The sequence below is a fragment of the Cryptomeria japonica genome, chromosome 3, assembly GCF_030272615.1.
Source record: "Cryptomeria japonica chromosome 3, Sugi_1.0, whole genome shotgun sequence".
Lineage (NCBI taxonomy): Eukaryota > Viridiplantae > Streptophyta > Pinopsida > Cupressales > Cupressaceae > Cryptomeria > Cryptomeria japonica.
Window position 1 is genome coordinate 809,064,495 of NC_081407.1, and position 5,648 is coordinate 809,070,142.

The window sequence follows — 5,648 nt, forward strand, 5'->3', positions numbered from 1 at the left end:
GTACAGAAGAAGTTCCACATAACATATTCTTGGCTTAATCTTTGACAGAGTCAGAAAGGTCAAAATTCATAAGGTTCTTCACGGAATGACAAATCAACTTTGCATGGTCATACGCTGATATGCCTAAATTGGATCCGGATTTGGTAATGCGCCATTTGACAGTTAAACTGAGGGCAAAACCAGTGAAACAGAAATTAAGAAAGATGCATCCACAAGTGGCGTTACTAGTCAAAGCAGAGCTTGAGAAATTATTTGATGTGGGATTCATATGCCCAATTGATTATCCTGAATGGATCTCCAACTTAGTGCATGTCAGTAAACCAGACTGTAGCATCAGAATATGTACAGATTTCAGAGACATCAACAAAGCTTGTCCGAAGGATGATTTTCCATTACCAAATATTGACCCGATTGTCGATCTCACAATAGGTCATGCAATTTATCCTTGATGGATGGATTCTCTGGTTACAATCAAATAAAAATTGCATCCCAAGATTAGCACAAAATAGCATTCACTTGTCCTTGGGGAACTTTCTGTTGGAATGTCATGCCCTTTGGGCTAAAAAATGCAGGCGCTACATATCAAAGAGCCATGACTACTATCTTTCATGATCCCATGCACGTTACTATGGAAGATTATGTTGATGACCTCTTGGGCAAATCAGTAGACATAGATACACATTTGGACATACTTTCAGTCATCTTTGATTGGTTGGAAAAATATAAAGTAAGATTAAACCCCAAGAAATGTGTCTTTGGAGTAACCTTCGGGAAGCTCCTGGGATTCATTGTCTCAAAGAGAGGAATTGAAGCCGATCCAACAAAAGTCAAGGCCATCCTAGAGATGCAACCACCAAGAAATATCAATCAGCTTCGATCTTTACAAGGGAGACTCCAGTCCATACGAAGATTCATAACACAACTTGTAGATAAGTGTAATCCCTTTCAACACTTGCTACATAAAAACATCAAATTCAAATGGGATGATAATTGTCAACAAGCTTTCCAGGCACTCAAAAATTATCTTCTGAATCTGCCAGTTTTGATGCCACCAATTCCAGATCAGCCTCTACTACTATACATATCAGCTACTTCAACAACACTAGGGGCACTCTTAGCACAACAAGTTGCCGAGGGCAAAGAAAAGGCAATATATTACATCAGTCGCACATTGGTGGGATATGAGCTAAACTACACACCAACTGAGCACGCATGTCTCACCGTGTTCTTTTCTTCGCAGAAATTATGGCATTACATGCTAACTCATAAAACTAAGTTGGTTGCAAAGATAGATCCATTGAAATACCTTCTCAATCAAGCAACACTTACTAGGTGACTAGCCAAATGGGTGATGCTTCTGAGTGAATTCGACATCAAGTATGTGGACATAAAAGCAAGAAAAGGACAAGCTATCGTAGATTAGTTAGCAGATGCCCCCATGATAGATGATGTTCCTCTAATTTCAGAATTTCCAGATGAATCCATTTTAACAGTGTCACATGCAAAACCATGGCAACTATACTTTGACGACTCATACACACAGCATGGGGCAGGAGCTGGCATTCTCTTCATAAATCCTCAAGGGGATTCTATACCAAAATCATATCAATTATCATTTCCCTCCACTAATAATATAGTAGAATATGAGGCATTAACAACTGTATTACGAATAGCAGTTCATTGGAAGATCTAGGAACTTCATGTTTTTGGGGACTCTCAACTTGTAATCCATCAAGCAACTGATGATTACCAAACAAAGGATGAGAAATTAATGCCTTACAAAAGAATGGTGGATGACCTAAAACAACATTTCACAAAGATAGACTTTGAGCAGATACCAAGAGAGCAGAATCGAGCTGCAGATGCCATGGCTACAATTGCTTCACTGATCGATCTACCTCCGAATGAGACCCGCTATGAGTTCTTGGTGGATAACCTTTTGGTTCCTTCATATGAAATCACTCCTACTGAGACAATATGTGTCATCGGTCCTGAGTCCCAGTTATATGGTTCCATTTTCACATACCTTCGTGACAATACCCTACCTCCTGATCTATCCAATAACCAATGTCACACTTTCATTTGCCAATCTTCTCGATACGTCATTTTAGCTAATGTCCTATACCATCAAGGTCTAGATGGCACTCTTCTTAGATGTTTAGAAAGCGACAAAGCTCAGATTGTGTTACGTGAAGTACATGAAGGGATATGTGGTCCACATTTTAGTGGTCCTACCTTAGCCAAGAAACTCATCAGGACTGGATATTACTGGCCCAATATGGAAAAAGACTCATATCAGTTTGTCAGAAAATGTAAGCAATGTCAACTTCATGGAGACCTCATCCATGCGCCAACACAAGAACTTCAACCGATTGCGACTCCTTGGCCTATTTGTCACTGGGGACTCGATCTCATAGGCAAGATTCACCCTCCATCCTCCAATGGTCATAAATTCATTATCACTGCCATAGAGTATTTCACAAAATGGATCAAAGCTGTGCCTCTCACGCAAGTTACTGGAAAACAAATTGCCACATTCATTCTGAACTATATCATTTGTTGATATGGTATTCCTGTTTCCATTATTACCGATAATGGGCGTCCCTTAAAAAATTAGGATGTTTGTGAACTCTGTGATCACTTCCATATTACCCATCATGTCTCCACACCATATTACCCCCAAGGTAATGGTCAAGCTGAGGCATCTAATAAAACAATCCTTAAAATCTTAAAAAAGACAGTCGACGACGCTGGCCGTAATTGGCATATCCAACTTAATCCTGCACTTTGGGCCTATCGCACAAGTGTCCGCACACCTACAGGAGCTACACCCTATTCACTTGTCTACGACACTGAAGCCATCTTGCCTATTGAGGTTGAGCTACCCTCTTTACGAAACATTATCAGTGATGAAGACTACAGGGTCTCTCGCTTACAAGAACTTGAACTATTGGATGAACGAAGACAAACTGCTTTTAATCATCTCAAGGCTTATCAACAATGAATGAGTCACAGCTACAATCACAAAGTCAAACCTTGCACATTTGAGGTAGGTGATTTGGTTCTCAAAGAAAATCCTAAAAATCAGCAAGACAGAGAGAAGAAGGGCAAATTCGAACCAAACTGGCTTGGTCCTTACATCATTACAACAACATATGGATCTGGGGCATATCAACTCTCAACCAAAGAGGGTGAACCTTTGGATGATCCTATCAACAACATGCACCTTTGCAGGTTTTACACATAGCTCTTCAGAGTATCCTAATTCAAAAAGACAAAAAAATCATAAAAAATTCAAAAAGACAAAAAAATCATAAAAAATTCAAAAAGACAAAAAAATCATAAAAAAATTCAAAAATACAAAAAAAATCATAAAACAAAAAAATCGTTACTTGGTGAAAACCTGGCAAACAAGCGCCTTGTGACACAAAAAAAATAAAATTGAAAAATAAAAAAAGTAAAGAAAAACATTTCGTCCAACGGTGAAAACCACTTCGGTGGCACCCTGGGCAAGTACCATGGTGAAAACTGGGTCACCGATGCCATGCGTAGAGACATTGCTCCTCCCTCCTTCAGGATTCACTTTCATCCTTTCACTTTGCACACTCCTAGTCATTCATAATAAACTTACCCATTCCCATCATGGCTTGTTATTGATCTACCCAAGATTGGTTAGCCATTCATAATAAACCTCCCTTTTCACCCCTTTCCATTCATAATAAATCAGCTCCTATCTGTGGCTAAGGAAAATCCTACGTCTAGTGATGGGTGTGGAAGTGAGATCATCACATGAGGAGTACAATTTCTTCCACTTTTCTTCAGTCTATCCGTGCACAATCCGCAATAAAATAGCATTTGCATCGCCAATCCGCAATCAGGTTCCGTCTTCTCCGCAATAAAGTATTAGTTTCATGGATTCAATCAATTTCAAATGAGACACAACAGCAACAATGGGCTTCAACAAATCAAATCTCTCAATAGACTCAGACAACATTATGGTTCAGTGCTATCTATCCTTTTGTGAAAGTAAACATTGTGACCACAATCAAATAAGACTTATACAAGTGATAGGAGACATTAAAATTGAGGACTACAGTGAATGTTGGTGTCGAGTCTTGGTTTTCTTTTGATTTTTATCTTTTGGTGACATGTCTTTTAGCTTTTGCAGGATGTCTCTGACTAGAGATTCTATCTCTAGGATGTCTTTGACTAGAAAGGCGAGGATGGGGTATCGTCACCTATTTTTCTTTTGCTGTCTGTGGATTGTCTCTTAGTAATGCTATGACTTGTCCAAGGATATGAGGACATTGTGAGTCTAGTGTGAACTGGGGCATTCCTTGTTTGTGACTGTCTTATCTCCATGCAAACGGGTACAATGACTTTCTAAGTCGAACATATGCCTCGATTGTCATAACCTACTTTCCATAATAAATCTCAATGATGATAACGCACAAGAAGCTCTTTCACTTTCATATCTTCTATCTTCCATCCCCCCCTTTCTTGATTGACTTCCATCGTCCTTCTCGAGTCCGCATAGCCTGCTATCACATGACTGAGTATAATGACACACCAAAAATATTCGCTTTTCATGTAGTTGCACCTGCATTACCACATATAAGCATTTCATATATACATATCGATATCACAATAGCATCACATCCTGCACACAACACATGTTAGCACATCTTACATTCTCATCATGTAAATAGTCATTTGCATTATCATATTCATTTACATTTCATACATTCACATTCACATTTGCATATGCATAACATATTTAAAACATAAAAGAACAAAATATTGCATTTCATCATGTACATATTTGCATCCATATCATAACCATCACATAAAACATACATCATTAAATATCTCATCACATAGGTACACATGCATATAGCTGCCACAAAGATGAATCATCTCACATATATATATATATATATATATATATAAAGTGTCATGATACAATGATGTCAAAATCATATGGCTATAATCACCCGCAGGTGTCTACATCATCATACAAAAATGGTATAAAACTGATACATAGGGAGCCCTCTAAGGCTATGATGAACTCCCTCCCTCGGAGCTGCCTAGCCTCGACAGAGTCTGAGCCCTGGAAGGACCCGCCTCAGGATCATCTCTCCTGCCCCCTCTATCTAGTGGTGGTAGAGGACCCATAACCCCACCGCTAGATGCTTGTCTCTTCTGGCTTCCTCCTGTAGCTGTTGCTATCCGCGATGGTCTATGGAAGCTCCTCACCTGTTGATCTAGTGGCACTGCACCATAATATAGATCCCACTAGTAGCCTATCTCCTCTCCTGCCCGTAGCACATAGGCATATCTAGCCCCTGTATCCTCTGCTGCCTGCCTCCCAGCCCTCATTGCTATCTCAGCCTCTGTGTAGTGCTGAATGGCCTGGTCTCGCTCCCGCTCAGTATCTCTGAGTTGTCTCCTCAGTCGATCCCTCTCCCTCTCCAGCTCCTGGATCTCATCTACCTATTCCTGGTAGATCTCCCTCAGCTCAAGAAGCTCATCCTCCTCCTCCTTAGCCCCCTCTACCTGTGGCTCTGCCCGTGGCTCCCCCTATACCTGTACTGGTGGCTATATCTGTACCTACCTCTGTCCCTATCCCTACACCTATCTGGCACCCT